The sequence below is a fragment of the Pygocentrus nattereri genome, chromosome 9, assembly GCF_015220715.1.
Source record: "Pygocentrus nattereri isolate fPygNat1 chromosome 9, fPygNat1.pri, whole genome shotgun sequence".
In the NCBI taxonomy this organism is placed as follows: Eukaryota; Metazoa; Chordata; class Actinopteri; order Characiformes; family Serrasalmidae; genus Pygocentrus; species Pygocentrus nattereri.
The window spans coordinates 23,009,135-23,026,310 of record NC_051219.1 but is presented as its reverse complement, the minus strand read 5'-3'; the positions used below and the strand labels follow the sequence as shown (position 1 = coordinate 23,026,310).

The 17,176-nt window shown below is 37.1% G+C and overlaps 1 long non-coding RNA gene across 1 annotated transcript; it reads left to right on the top strand.

Annotated features, from left to right (window-relative positions):
* Positions 1–1,119: 1,119 nt before the first annotated feature.
* On the top strand, positions 1,120–3,023 carry LOC119264095. Its single transcript, XR_005130762.1, has 2 exons — positions 1,120–1,326; positions 1,427–3,023. It is a non-coding gene; the product is annotated as an uncharacterized LOC119264095 (long non-coding RNA).
* The last annotated feature ends 14,153 nt before the right edge of the window (positions 3,024–17,176 follow it).

The following is a 17,176-nucleotide window of genomic DNA, read 5'->3' as shown; positions in this document are numbered from 1 at the left end:
ACCAGGGAGGGATACCGGCACATTTGGGCACAATTTGGACATGTTCACTGTGAGTGTACATGTTCACTGTGAGTGTGTTGCCAGCTATTTGGACAATAATGGTTGTGTGTTGAGTTATTTCCACAGGACAGTAAATCTATACTGCTATACAAACTGTACACTGACTACTTTAAGTAATATATTCTATAGTGCTTCCCATGAAAAGATATAATAAAATATTTGCAGAAATGTGAGGGGTGTACTCACTTTTGTGAGATACTGGACTTCACACTTGGGTCTAACTCGTGTTGGCTTTCTAATGAGAATAATAGCAATAATGATTTACTAAAGCCTTCATAAGGCCACACAATATGAGTGTTTCAAGACAACTAATATGAGCTGACATAGATTTTATAAAAGCCTTTTTTAAAAGCGTAAGTTGTCATGACAGTTGCTGAGCTGAAATTACATTAAAATTAACAAAACCAGATTTCTGTCAACTGATACATGTTGGAAAAAGCCATTATAGTTGTTTATGTATGTTTTTGTCAGTGTCTGGAAAAACTTATGTAGGTATCTTGCAACCTTATATATCATCAGTGTCCAAAATAAATAAATATTTTTTTTTAATATAATTTGACATCATAGCTGTAAAAAATACCAATAGAAATGCTCCACAATTCCCTGAAATAAATCTCTTTACATGAACTTTTTACATTTTGCCTTCTCCTGTAAAGTTGCCATTTTGGACATATTTGTTTTTCTTAGGATAATGTTCAGTAAATCTTTACCAATCTGACTCTTTATCTTTTCATCTGAACTATTACTGGCCACACATTCATTTAGAAATATGTATGATTAACTTCAGACAGCAAGCGTGTAAAATTTAATTAGACAAACTATTGCTTTAATATAAATACTCTGAATGAGTGAACGTTTGCTCAATTTCTCACATTTAAAATCTCTGAATGAACTTGGAGGAGACGAAGTGCCGGCCTCATTGAGTTTGTTCTGAAGTTGTAGATGCGATAAAGTTAATGTTTCACTCAGTAATGCATGAACGACTAACAGGGAAATGAAATGATGCCAGTTTGGAGGGCAAGGTTCAGATTAAGTGTTTTAAGTGCTCTCATCACAAACACTGCCTGCTGCAGAGAGCTGCTCTGAAGAGCCTCCTCGCTAACATTTCATTCCGATTTCTCTGCAGCTCCTCTATTTATACCAAGCCATCGTAAATGGAACTCTAACCTTGGCCCTGTGTTTATATAAAGCATGTGCCCACTCTGAGGACAAGACCAGAGTGAAGTACCAAAGCGGAAGGACATCAGATCTGCACAGGAGACTGTGGTGAATTTTCATAAGTTTTTACAATAGCTAATAAATATCACTTGTGTTTGGCATTGCTGTTATATTGATTCCATTCAAATCTAGCTTTATTTCCCAACAGTAACTTCTCAGAGATGTAAGAGCAGCTCCTGATGAGTGTCAGTGAAGAAGACAGTATCAGAAAAAATACACCAAAAGGCATGAGGGAGAACCACTGAGAGGAACCAAAATTTAAAAGGAGTACCTTTCTATAAGCATATGGAAGAACCACTGAAAGTACCCATGACTAAAAATTCCCTAAGAGCATGAGGAAGAACCACTAAGAGGAACTCCCCAAGAGCATGAGGAAGAACCAGTGGCGTCTCTACATTAGGGGCCTTTAGGGCCTGGTCCCACCAGATGTCACTATGGATCAGTGCACGACATGATCAATAATTCATATATAACTAATATATATTGCTGTTGTCAGAAGAAAACCTTGTATTTCCAAAATGGTAACTAATGTAAGTCAATGGAACCAGACTTTTTTCAAAGTCATTTTAGGTCATTTCTTTTTGTCCATTCACCAAAAAATTTTCATACAATGTAAGGGGTAAAGGGTATTTTCAAATTATGTCAAAAACTTAAAAAACATTGCACGTTTATTACGAATGACAATGGTAGAGCTGTTCGATACAATCCAAAGATCTTTCTGTACCTGTTGTGTAAATGCTAACAGGCTGCCTATTCCTCCTAGCCGTGTTCGTCTAACCAAGTGAGTAGTTTACCGTATGGACGTTGCTACGCAGCTAGCGATAGTTCCTCATCAGTTGTGACAGCAAGACAATATAATGAGTCAAGTTGAAAATGTAATAAAAAATAAATCTGGTACCCTTCCATTAGAGCAGAAATTGGACATTAAATGTTTTGGGACCACACCAGCCAGAGGCGTTTAACATTGTTCTGTCTGGAAAAGGACAAAAACTGCTACTTCAATCCTGAGAGGTTCAAGAGAAAAACATGGCAAACTGCAGGTGCAGCTAAAAATCACTCTTCTGCTTGCCTGCCCTTGATATGGTATCTATCTCATGAATTCATTCATGGATTGGTGGACTTTGACAGAAAGGTTTCTGACAAGTTTACCCAGATGAAAGATCAGCATGCATCTTTTCTTTTCGAGCAGTGAACATCTCTGGTGAGTCATTCTGCATTATTAGAAGGCATGTTATTCTTCATGCCGGGAAAGCAATGTGTTTCCCTGCTCTGATATGCTGTTTTGAATATGTAGTTGCAGACCACAATGATCGATTATAGATAACTTTGGATTTGTAATGCAATGGGATGCTGTATAACCAGGGTTTGTGAGATCTATTGTCATTATCATATCACTCCTACTCCTGTTTCCACTTTGATTAACTCCTGCACCATTTTAAGTGAATTTGTGATTTCATGATGGAGTGCATTTGTGTTTGCATTAGGTTTGTGTGTGTGTGTGTGTGTAGTTTTATTGATGAGTCGACTGCTGCCCCTACAGTTAATTGGCCCATCAGGCCTTCTGTGGCTGAGACGCCACTGGGGAGAACCTGTGTGAGGAATCAAAACTCAAAAGTAGCAACTCCCTGAGAGCATGAGGAGGAACCAATGAGAGTAACTAAGACTCAAATGGAGAGCATTAGGAAGAACTATGGAGTGGCTTTATCTACTGACTTGTGAAAATAAAGCAGTACTTTTGTTTCAAATGCAAAATTTTAAGTGTCTTTCATTCATGCTTGCTGTGTGGAAGGAATCAACTGAAAAAAAGTTCTTGGTTGACACATTTTTGGCAGCATATTTGGAATAAATGTTATGAATGGAAGTAAGAGGTGCCATCTCAACAGTGTTGTTGATTATTAGAGGTTCCGTGTTGATAGTGTTGATGATTATCAGAGGTGAGGACTTTTGTTGTATGATATTGGGCTCATCAGGATAACAAGATGTTTATTGTTCATTTCTCCCAATAAAAGCAGAATCCGGTTTATCCGACCACTGTGGTAGATGGCGAAAGTTGGGAAAACTGAACTCTTGACAGAACGTCCTGCTGACCACGGCAGCAGCAGAATTTTCCATCACTGCTTCTCTGAAAACAATAGAATATCCGGTTTGTCGCCGACCGTCTACCACCAGCATGTAAACGCAGCATTACTCCAGTGTATTCTATGGGAAAAGGCTTCTTCACTCTCTTTGTTTATTATATTGTTTTGTTTATGACAGTGTGCAACTCTTTCCACAGTCCACACCTGAGTCATGCAATTCTGCCTTCAAATCTGGATAAAATAAAGAATCTTAGCATTATAATGCCTTCACACTTGAAACGATATCGCTGAATTGTGCTGGAAAATGTTGGCTAGCTATAGAGCTGCCTCTCAAAATAACCCCATATTTTATATTACTTTTAATTTATTGTTGCAAACATTTTTGCTATCCTGAGTGGTGATTTGCACTGTTTAGCTGCTTGAAGGATTTAATAATTGCATAACTGGAATAATTTCCATCAGAAAGTGAATGATTATCTTTGTGAAAGTGTTGAGTTTCAGTTTGAAGTACTTTGTTTTGTGATGTGTGTTTAATTAGATGGCAAGTCAAATAACTCTATCCTGAAGGCTTTTCATAAACCACTTTAAGAAACTATTTTTTTTAATTAAAAAAAAAAAGTTAAAGTTAAACAGAAGGCTCTTGAATGGTTCTTCAGTAAAGGGAATGTTCTATATAGAACCAATTCATGCACAAAAAGGTTCTTTGTATAGTGAAATGGTTCTTCATATTGATATTCATATTGTGTTGTATCTGGTTCTCTTTAGCACCAAAAAAGGGTTCTACTCTTGTTACAAGCTTGACATAATCACAATGGAGGAACCCTTTTTGGTGCTATATAGAACAATTTTTGAAAAATTTCAATATAGAGCCATGTACAACACAGTCATGGTTCTATGTAGAACCCTTGCCATCAATAAAGGACCCTTTAAGAATGATCTTTTTTATGAGTGTGGTTAAAAAAAAAAGTAAAGTTAGCTCTAGTTTTCTTTATTTGCATTGCACTGTCATTGTACTTACATCTGTGTGATTTTTACTTTGAATTTGATTTCAACCTTTCTCAATGCTGCTTTTTTTTGTTTTTGTTTTTTTCTTTCGCATTGAATTTTCAACCAAATACCATCATATGGGTGAGTAAGTTAACACTTCCTGTACAGAAACTCACATCTGCTTACATTTTAATACACAGTTTTCTTACTAAATTTAACATTATGATATGTCAAACTTGGCAAATACATTAAAATTGTGCAGACAAATATGTAGATCTACATTTAAGTGTGCTTGATACTGTATTTAACAAGTCTGTTCTAAACCAGAAAAGATGATCTGAAACAGTATTAATGGAGATTTTGACTCTTTGCTACACATACAATCCTGGCCCCAAAAAAAAATCATTAAACAAACAATAAACTATCTTAAAAATTAAAATATCTATATTTTTTGCTTTGATTTCTTAGATTTTTCTAAATACTTTTGTGTGTAGATTTACGATTTACATACAGTCTTTTACAGAAAGAAGAGTCAGTACTGATCCACTCAGCATTGTCGGCTTCAAACAGCTGCTGTCAATGTCAAAACATTGCTCAGCTAGTTTGTGTTTAATGTGAGACAAAATATTCACTATAGAGTTTAAATCCATACTCTGACCTGGTAGAACCATCAATGTTACATCATTATATTTTGGCCCATTTTTGGCCCAGAAGTGTACTAACAATTACCATCTAAAAATAAAGATAAAAAATGATTTGTGTTGATTGGATAAGGTTACATATACTACTTAATAAAACCTCATGTCTATAGTCTCTGTCCATCTGAATCCAATTACAACATCCAGTTTAATTGGCCTACAGGCAGAACACAACGTCATTATAGTGTTGGCAAATATTTTATAGTAATACATTCAATACTTTAATCCCAGATGCAACATATTAGCATGTCATGCTATTGATGCAGCATTGAATTTTTAACAAAGCAATGTTTTAAAATAAACAATCACTTTGATGTCTTGGGGGACCGACAGGGAATCAGCTTTGGATCCAGCAGGGATGTTATTATGGTCTGGATCCCTTCTAAGGCCCTCAGTATATTGTAATCTTTGTAAGGAGGATTAGTCAGAGCATGTGTCACACCACTAAACTCATACGTTACACAACAACATGCAGCATGAGTCACAGGGCCTAACTGGGTTAACCTCTGCTTAATGCTCTAGAACACAGATCATGAGTCATGTGACCTTACTGTAACATCCCAGGCTCAACATTACAACAAGTCAAACGTGACAGGCTCTGAACTTCCGAAATCCATGACTGGACATGAAAGCTAAACAAACAACATGTGTTTTTGAAGTGCTGTCTATAATTGGTTTAGGATTGCACATTCCAGCTCTCTGAATGGAAGTCTGACGACTGTCTGTCTGCTGCTGTTAACAGTAAAGACAGTAAAGACAGTTAAGACAGTAAAGACAGTGATCGTTGCTCTGGATGCTGGTATTTGGCTTTGAATTTGTAACCAAATTTGGTTGCATGTGGGAGAACAGTGTGGAATTCAGGTCATCTAGATCTTTAGGAGCTAAAAAAATGTGCTGTTTTCACTTCCTCGGTAATATTCCACATGCAAGTGTGTGACTTAATAGAAATGAACAGCACTACTCATTTACTGTACAAGGGTAATGATAAAAGAGTAAAACATAAAGAAATTTAGATAAAACAAACTTTATAAGGTTCTAAAATGACAGAGACAGTTGTAGAACACCAAGTTATAATAAAATTAATATTGAAGTTCCATGGTGAAGTCATACATGCCTCATATTTGAAAAGTGCTTATGAAATCATGAGGCAGATAATTAAAAAAAAAACAAAAAAAAGTTATAAATAGATGGGGGCTATTACTAAATAAAATAACAAAAAATGTAATTTTAGCATTAAAATTTCAATAAATCTTTTATTTGTTTTATCCCCATTTTTTTACATAATTAAAAAATACCAATTTTGTGAAGATGCATGTTGAATGAAGCAGTATTTATGTCCCAAAATTAATACATCAAATGAATACATTAACATAGGTTTGAATTAGTAGAGTTGTACACTTTTTAACTACTGAATGGAAGCATATTCATTTCAAGATCTTTTTCCATTGCTGTCAGAATTTGATTAAGCATTAATGAGGTCAGGTACAAAAGTTGGATGGTCAGTTTGAGATCACCAACTCATCCTAAATGTATTGGATGGAGCGTCATCACTCCAGAGAACATAGTTCCACTGCTCCACAGCCCAGTGCTAGGGGCTTCATACCCTTCTAACCCACGCTTGGCATTGGGCATGATGACCTTAGAACCATGTGCAGCTGCTCCAGAACATCCCATTCTATTGGTCAGTGCTTTTCTATGAATATTTGAGGGCTGTCTGGATGTATTTAGACAGGTAGTGTATTTTCATTCAAAAGGAACATAAATAAGGTGAAATGTGTCTTCTATTTACTGAGATTTACTTTTAGACTTTTAGATACGATGGTGGAACATGAATTTTTCACATGTGCTCAATTCTTGAGAACAGTTAGGGGTAAGTAGAAGGCTCTAAAATTTTAAAACAGGAGTGTCTCTTCTCATTGATCACTTGGCTGGCTTTATTTTCCACATTTTTTCCCAAGCACATGTGCGTGTGGAGTTAACCTTCACCTTTGATTCATTCTGTAAAATATTTCTCAATCATTCCTGCTGGCACAAAGACATTGCCAATGGGATTGTTTCTCTTTATTCTTTTTGTATTTAAATATCAAAGGATTTGCCATTTTTGCAAGACTGGACAGTCTATGAGAGTTGATGTTTCTTACTGACTGACTGGCTGTCTGACTGACTGATAGACACTCATTACTGAAAGGTAACAGAAAAAAAATTTGGCCCAGACAAACAAAGGCAATTGAAATTAGATTAAATCTAGAAGATATATCTAGTAATGCACATATTAAGCTCATTACAAGATTATTATAGTATGAAAATATATATAATTTCACAAGCTTACATACACTACAAAATGAAAAACATTAGATACATTGCCTAGATTTAAAGTAATTTCAAGCAATTCAATATATTACAGTCTTTTTTTTAGCCCTGCATCTGACTGAGAATTTTTCACCTTAAAGTAAAAGCAGTGTTAATCAGCAGTGTTTTACTTTTCTAGGTGAATCAGAATGCTAAACCAGTTTTACATAAACACAACCAACACTGCAGTGGCCTTCACTGTAAAGTAGGCGTCACCCCAACTTTCCTCCTGGAGATCTAATATTTTGCAGAATTTAATTCCACCCTGCCTCCTCCTTACCTAGCACTAATGCATCTGATCCAGATAATCAAGAGCTTCTGAAGATGATAATTAGCTGAAGCAGGTGTGGCAGATTGTGGTTAAAACTCTGCACTAAGGTAGATCTCCATGACCAGGACAGGTGACTGTTACTATGAAGCTCACCACTAACCACAGGCACAAGTTCTACCCAATGAAGACAACGTAACGGAGTTAAAAATCAGCAAGCATATTACCGAAGCGAGCATGAAAAATGGATCATTGGTTTATGGACCATTTATATCTTACCTTTGATGGCACATTGAAGAATACCTTTACTTTTGCATTTTTTTTATATTCCTGGGCCAACATTCCTTGGCCACACCACCACCACGCCTTTTCCAGGGGACATCTTTTTTTTTTTTTTTTCACTTTGCTATTTATGTCACAACTCAACGTTTATTAATGATCATATAAATATATGGTGATGTGGCAGTACAACCACCCAACACTCCTCCAGACACCACCCCCACCCCCTCACCCACCCCCTGCTTTGAATGAAACAAAAAACTGAAATAACAGACACAAAATAGAAGAAGTAAAGAGAAATGATGAAATAACAGTAATAATAATGATAATAACAAGAATGATAACAATAACACTGAACACTTTCCCCTTTTTTTGATAATATTTTTACGTATATAAACGTGGGGAGTTATCAAATACTATGTAGGTGTTTTAACCCTTTCCTGATGAGTTTGGAATGGGAAATCAGCTCTCAATACATTGTAAAAAATTCAATCAGATGTTGAAAGTGAGGAAATGTCATTAAGTAGCACTACAATGGGACATAAAGGGATGACACGGCCCAAAATCTCTGACAGCCTGTCCATGACTTCTGACGAAAACTGCTGGATCGGGGGACAATTCCAGAAAGCATGATAGTAGTTGTCTGTTAAAGCTGGACAATGTTGGCATTTATCAGTGTGACTGAATCCCATGCGGTGTGGTTTAGAGGCTGTAATATATATTCTGTGAAGGGTTCTATTTTGAATAAGGAGTTTTGAAATGCTGGACAAAGAGAACATCACTTGACTGGATTTTTTTTGCCAGTTGACATTGCATGTTTCTTTTATATCTGAGGTCCATTTTTCAATTGGGAGTGAGATAGTGTTGTCCTTTGAGGCTGTAATATGTTTGTGATAACATTTTCTGAGGTTTAAGGGAGTGTAGTTTTAAGTAGAGGGGGGAGTGTTGATTGCAGACATTTTCACTATTAACTGCTTTCTTTAGAACATCTTTGAGTTGTATATACTGAAAATGACAATTATCTGGTATATTGTATTTTTATTTGATGTCATCAAAGGTCAGGAGCAAGCCATCAGAGAACAACTGTGCCAGGCTGGTTATTCCTCTCTGTTTCCAGGCTGAGAATATAAAAGATTAGTTATTTATTAAAAAATGGGATTATTCCACAGAGGAGTTTGACCGGGGGGGGGAAGTGTCTGTAAGTCTTGTAAGTCGCTCTGGATAAGAGTGTCTGCTAAATGCTGTAAATGTATTTAAGAATTTTGTTTGAATTCCACCACGCATTCAGGGTGGTACTTATTGTACTGTATTTATAAACTTTTGCTTTTGTTATAGCTTTGTCTATGAATGGAATACTGTCAATATCCTGTTCTTGAAATAAACTTTCCTCAATGTCTTCATAGGGTTCAATATAGGTACTTGTCCAATGTGTAATGTAAAGCAATTGATATGATAGAAATAGTAGTAGAAATTTGGGGCTCCAAGTCCTCCAAGATGTTTAGTTTTCTGGAGGGTGGCTAACTTGATTCAAGGTGCCAAGATTCATTGGTGCCTCCAATAGAACTTAATAACTGCATTATCAAGAGAGGAGAACCAGCCTGATGGTGAATAAAAAAACAGATAATTGATTTTAGGGAGGATATTCATTTTAACTGCTGATATTCAGCCTATTAAAGTTAATGGTAGTGTATTCCACCTTTCTAGATTTTCCTTTATATCTTGCACTAAAGGTATGTAGTTGAGTTTATACAAATTGTTTATATTAGAAAAGACATGAATACCAAGATATTTAATAGACTGTGTGATATGTTGATATATCATAGACCTTGTCATCCCAGTTGAATTTACTTACAGGCAGAAACTCAGATTTGAAACAATTAATAGAATAGCCAGACACTCTGCTATACTTGTTTATCAGATCATGAACTTTCAGAGAAGCCACAGTGTGATCTGTGAGTCTCTGAAAAGTTGGCCATTGATGTATAATTTGTCCACAACTAGTGAGACATGTTTGCCAGAGAGTTGTGTTCCTTCATAAGGGGATATAACACCTTGCACTCATTTATCTCCCAAGGAAATTGGTCATTGATACCAAAAGTTGTTCCTTTTAATTCTATTCCATTGCTTTTTACAAGCTCTTTCTGTTTATAGTGTTTGAATTTAGTGATTATCCATTAGGGGTTATCCATTTCGTTTTCAGGTATTCCAGAAAAGATGAGATTGTCTGACATGTTTCTAGTCTGAATGTCAAGAATAGTTTCTTTCATTTCTTTGTTTTCCTTTTTGATGAGCTCGACTTGCGAGGTAAGTAATGCCACAGAGTTTTGAGTTCTTTGTTATTTTATTGGAGGTCGTTTATCTGTTCTTGAGAAAATTCTAATCTGGTTCATAGGTCTTTCACATCCTGATGCAATATTCCTAGTACACTGGTGCTTGAAAGTTTGTGAACCCTTAAGAATTTTCTATATTTCTGCATAAATATGACCTTATACATCATCAGATTTTCACACAAGTCCTAAAAGTAGATAAAGAGAACCCGGTTAAACAACTGACACAAAAATATTATACTTATGAAAATGATCCAATAGTACATATTTGTGAGTGGCAAAAGTATGTGAACCTGTAGGATTAGCAGTTAATTTGAAGGTGAATTTAGAGTCAGGTGTTTTAATCAATGGGATGACAATCAGGTATGAGTGGGCACCCTGTTTTATTTAAAGAACAGGGATCTATCAAAGTCTGCTCTTCACAACACATGTTTATGGAAGTGTATCATGACCCAAACAAAGGAGATTTCTGAGGACCTCAGGAAAAGAATTGTTGATGCTCATCAGGGAAAGGTTACAAAACAATCTCTAAAGAGTTTGGACTCCACTAATCCACAGTCAGACAGGTTGTGTACAAATGGAGGAAATTCAAGACCATTGTTTCCCTCCCCAGGAGTGGTCGACCAACAGAAATCACTCCAAGAGCAAGGCGTGTAATAGTCAGCGAGGTCACAGAGGACCCCAGGGTAACTTCCAAGCAACTGAAGGCCTCTCTCTCACACTGGCTAATGTTAATGTTCATGAGTCCATCATCAGGAGAACAACAATGGTGTGCATGGCAGGGCTGCAAGGAGAAAGCCACTGCTCTCCAAAAATAGCTCTGCAGTTTGCTAAAGATAACGTGGACAAGCCAGAAGGCTACTGGAAGAATGTTTTGTGGATGGATGAGACCAAAATAGAACTTTTTGTTTTAAATGAAAAACGTTATGTTTGGAGAAAGGAAAACACTGCATTCCTGCATTCCATCTATGAAACATGGTGGTGGTAGTATCATGGTTTGGGCTTGTTTTGCTGCGTCTGGGCCAGGATGGCTTGCCATAATTTATGGAACAATGAATTCTGAATTATATCAGAGAATTCTAAAGGAAAATGTCAGGACATCTGTCCAAGAACTGAATCTCAAGAGAAGGTGGGTCATGCAGCACGACAATGACCCTAAGCACACAAGTCGTTCTATCAAAGAATGGTTAAAGAAGAATAAAGTTAATGTTTTGGAATGGCCAAGTCAAATTCCAGTCCTTAATCCCATCAAAATGGATCTGAAACGAACAGTTATTGTGAGGAAACCCACCAACATCCCAGAGTTGAAGCTGTTCTGTTGAGAGGAATGGGCTAAAATTCCTCAAAGCTGGTGTGCAGGACTGATCAACAGTTACCGGAAACTATAGCAGTGTGTACAGGATGACCCAGAACCAAACTTAAATATCCAAGGAGTCGGATGAGGGCCACAATTTTGGGCCGTAGCAAACTTCTTACTGTCTAGCAGCAGGACGAAGCCATGTTGGATTCACCTTGGATTCACCTTCACATCGGATTCGGATGCTGCTTTCACATTTTGACACAGCCTATTTGGGGGACAGTACCAGTTGCTAAGTGGTGATTGGAGGGCTGGGAAAATGTGACAGAGCTTGAGATTGGTCAAGTGGATTATGGCTTGCACATCAAGAATTATGTGGAGAGTGTAATGATTTTGATTAAGAAAATGGTTCTATATAGACGCAGTAACATTCAAGGTACACTTTGTATGATTAAAGGGCTCTTTGCATTTTGAAAGGGTTCTCCAGACTGATAGAGAATGTGCTGAAAATTGTTCTTTTAAGCTTGTAAAAATAGCAGAACCCTTTTGGTGCTATATAGAACGCTTCTCACATTCTCCATCAATCTGAAGAACCATTTCATAATGCAAAGAAACCTTTAAACATGCAAAGTGTTCTTGAGTGTTCAGGGTTCCTTATAGAACCATTTGTTTTCATTAAAGAACCCTTAAAGAACAATTTCTTTTTTGGTCTTGTTATATCAACCAGATCCATTGGACACATGTTGGTAATTTACAGTGTTTATTAACCCGAGCTGCAGATACTTTTAAGCTGTTAACCTTTAGGGCTGACGCATAGCACGATCTGATCCTCCATGGGATGCACCACTGATCCATCCCAAACAGCTTATAGAGCTAATTTTGGAGCAAGTTTACTGCCATTGGACATAACATTTCACTGCAGACATTTCAATTACCTTTGATGTTCCAATCACCTTTGATCTTCCACACAAGCAAACCAGTGAAAGAATGTGGAAGAAGCTATTTGTGGCTTTCAGGGAAAGTTTCAGAGGTTCAGGGATTCTGGTTTGGCCTTGTGCTGTCGTTTCCCACAGACATTTATACTGTTATTGTCAAAAAAGGTTCACATGAGAAAGTCCACTTTCAGCGAGTCCATGCCAGAATTGTTGAAGATTACTCAGGGAATGTAATCCATAACTGATTACAGATTATATGGCTACAAATGTCTTGAAAAACAATCGTATATAATTAACAAACTGAAATCTAATCTGATTACATCTGGGTTAGAGTCTTCTGATATACAACCTCATTTTCAACAAAGTGGGGACGCTATGCAGAACGTAAATACAAATAGAATGCAATGATATACGAATCATGTAAACCATATTTTTAAAGGGAAATACTACAAAGGGAACATATGAAATGTTGAAACTGAGAAATGTTATTGCTTTTATTTATTTATTTAATATATGCCCATTTTAAATTTGATGCCAATAAGACATTCCAAAAAAGTTGGGATGGGGTCATGTTCACCACTGTTTCATCACCTCATTAGTGAAAGTGTTTGGGAAGTGAGGAGACCAGTTGATGTCCTTTTGAAAGTGAAATGTTTTCCCATTCTTGTTTTATATAAGATTTAGGCTGCTCAACAGTTCAGGGTCTCCTTTGTCATGTTTTTAATTTCATAATGTGCTGAATGTTTTCAGTGGGTGACAGGTTTGGATGAATACTGGCTTTTGAACTGTGCACTGATAACAAGCTGAGTTGTCTTTAGCCCGGAGGACACAGTGTCCATGATTTCCAAAAAGAATTTAAAATATTGATTTGTCAGACCCCCCGCGACCCTGAGGGAGAAGTAGCTTAGAAAATGGATGGATGGATTTGTCAGACCCCCCGCGACCCTGAGGGAGAAGTAGCTTAGAAAATGGATGGATGGATTTGTCAGACCACAAGACACTTTTCCACTTCCCTTCAGTCTATTTCAAATGAGCCCAGGCCCAGAGATGGTTGCAGCATATCTAGATACTGTACATGTATGGCTTCTTCTTTGGATTGTACAGTTTAAACTTGCCTTTATGGATGCAGTGACAAAGTGTTTTTATATGCAATGATTTATATGCAGCGATTTCCACTATGGAATCATATCTGTTTTTGATGGAGTGTCATCTGCGGGCCCAAAGATCATGGCTAGCAAATACTGGATTTTGGCCTTGTCCCTTGCAAACAGAGATTTCTTCAGATTCTCTGAATCTTTTAATGATATATGATTGTACCATGGATGATGAAAAGCAAACATTCTTTGCTATTTTATGTTGAGAAATGTTATTTTTGAATTGTTGCACTATTTGCCCACACAGTCTTTCACATAGTGGTGAATCCCTCCTCATTTTTACTTCTGAAAGACTCAGCCTCTCTGGTATGGTCTTTTTTATTCCCAATCATGTTGCTGACCTGTTGTCAATCAACCCCCAGAAGTTTTAGCATTACATGACTTTATCAGCCTTTTGTTGCCCCATCCCAACTTTTTTGGAACACGTTGTTGACATCAAATTCAAATGGGCATATATTTTTCAAAAAACAATTTTCAACATGTTGTCTTTATAGTATTTTCTTTCAAAAATATGGTTTACTTGATTTGCACTTCATTGCATTTTATTTTTATTCACATTCTGCACAGCTTCCAAACTTTTTTGGAAATGTCCTGAAATATTGTTCCTTACTTTGGTAGGAACTTTTACAGATGCATCTCAGTCTGCATGCTCTGGATGCTCAAACTGGATTTCAATGTCTTTTGCATTACTTAGAACACACACAACAATGATGATGTCAAATTCAGAGTGACGGAGGTGCTGAGATTCAAAAAGAGCTCCAAAGATTTGAGATTATGAAGAGAATTCTGAAAAGTTTGGAGGGCAAGATGATGCTCGTCCACTTCTCCTGCATCCACATTTGAAATCCGTTTCCAACGTTTAAGTAGTTAAATAGTTAATGACACCTACAATGTTACCGTGGCAACCCATGCAGACTGGTGATGTCTGGACTCACAACTCTGATCACAGAGCTCCTGCAGAAGATCGGAATCGTTTGACCAGCTCCCGCCAACAAGCAGCTCCATCAAGGTGAACTGACATTCGATATCTGACACTGCTGAAATAGCATGGCAGTCATGGTCATCAGGCTCATTGTAAGTAACTTCCTCAAATGCCATTTATACACCACTTAAACACAAAGCTAGAATTAACCAAAAATGGTTATTTTGGGTGTTTTGCTGGGCAGCAATACATATATATATATGTCTGTGTATGTCTGTGTATGTGTGTGTGTGTGTGTGTGTGTGTGTGTGTGTGTGTGCACTTCATCCAGCCCCCGCTTGCAGTGGGCTGGTCGTCTGCCCACTCCCATGCACAAAGTAATTCCTGCGCCACAAGATATTGTGGTGAGAATAGACCTCTAACTCACATGTCAGAGACTCAAGACTCTGAATGTGACTTGTGAACACCTCTGATAAATAAAAAATTAATGTACTGATTTATTCACGTTTTCTAATCAAAAATATTATGCTTAGTATATACATAGTCCATACATAGTCCATAAAATGCATTTAATCTGTTTACACATTTTCAGAAGTTTCCTACATGTACCTAATACTTTGTAACAACATTTTGCAGTCCCGACCATACACTGAAAAAAATGGTGCTTTGAATTAGCGTGATTTTTTTGCACATGAATAAAATTACCAAAACAAGTAAACTTAAATAAACCTTGTTGTTGTGCATGCAGTTTAGTACTGACCCTCTACTGTAAGTACCAAATACATTTAAAACAATTACAATGACTATTATCTGAGAATGCCTTTTAGGTGTGGACAGGTCCAATGCCAGTGCTACAGCACATCATCAAGAAAAAAAAGGTACTTGGTTTGAGATGAGGAAATTGTAACTGTCAAAAATAATTAAACATCAATTTAACTAACTTCAATTTTGCCCATAGTAACAATGAGATGTAGCATTCCAGAAGTAGCACATCTAACACTAACAGTCAGAGCCTGTGTAAACCTTGTATGAACACGTGTTTGTCCAGATTCTGTCTGAATAAACTTCAGCACGATTCAGTTTCACTTAAATGCGTCCCCAGTGTGATCAGATTCTGTTGGACTTCTCCAGCATAAAAAAACTATTTCTTCCATTTTACTTTTGTTTGCCTTTTTCTCTGTTACCCTAGTTAAGTTAAGCCTGACTTGGTTGTTCTCATCAGCCTGGAGTACATGAAGGCTGTTGGTTTGGGGAATGTTGCATATCCTCTGTCTTTTTTTTTATTTATTAACTTCTCAACTGTTTGTCAGCACTCAGTAGATACATTTCTGCTCACATAATAGTATATAGACAATGAAAGAACAAGCCTTGTAACACCTTATAACCTGGGATAGAACAACCACCTAAGAACACCTTTACTACTGCCTGGGATATCATAGTAATTGTCTAGCAACACCTCATCAAATGCCTGGGATACCTTAGCAATGGCTTAGCAACACTTTAGCAATCTGTTCATCTGTCCACAGTATACACATTTCTGCTCTGATAATTATATATGGATAATGAGAAACAATTGAGTAGCATCACCTTAGCAACACCTGACAACATGTTAGCAACCATCTGGAATAGAACACCAACCACCTAACAACACCTTAGCTATCATCTGAGATACCCTAGCAACTACCTACGAACACCTTAGCTACTGCCTGGGCTACCATGCAACTGCCTAGCAACATCTAAGCAACTATCAGAGTTGCCTTAGCAATAGCCTAGCAACACCTATGAAATGCCTGGAATACCTTAGCAATGGCTCAGCAACACTTTAGCAATCTGTTTGTCAGCCTTCAGTAGACATAATTCTGCTCACATAATTGTATACAGATTATGTATTCTTGGACTAGTAACATCTTAGCAACCTCCTAACAACACATTAGCAACCATCTAGGATAGTACAGTAACCAGCTAACAACCACCTAGCTACACCTAGGCAAATGCCAGGGATACCACAGCAACTGCCTAGCAACACCTTAGCAACTAATAGGGATGTCATAGCAATGGCCTAGCAATACGTTAGCAACTTGTTTGACACAAGAGACACATTTCTGCTGACATAATTGTATATGAATAATGAATTACAACGGACTAGCAACACCTTAGCAACCACTTAACAACAAGTTAGCATCCGTCTAGGACAGAGCACCAACCAGCTAACAACACCTTAGCTACCACCTGGAATACCATAGCAACTGCCTGACTTTAGCAACCTGTTTGTCAGCACTCAGTAGACACATTTCAGCTCACGTAATTGTATATAAATGTGGTGAAGATCCGTCTCTGACCCCAAGATAGAGGTTTGAGTTATCATAACCCGATCATAGTGTATCCTGGGGGTGTTTACATCTTTTTAATATGATCAAATGCAATCTGAACATGATACAGTCACCAAAAACATGTTATCGCACAATATAAACAGAATGTCAGATTTTTTTTTTTTAAGACTTTTGAAGAAGGCATCAATCCCACAGCCAATTGGGGGTTACTTTAAAATTTTTCTGTTAGCTACACAAGTTAAGCCAAAAATTAAGCCTGTCTAACAGGAGATAT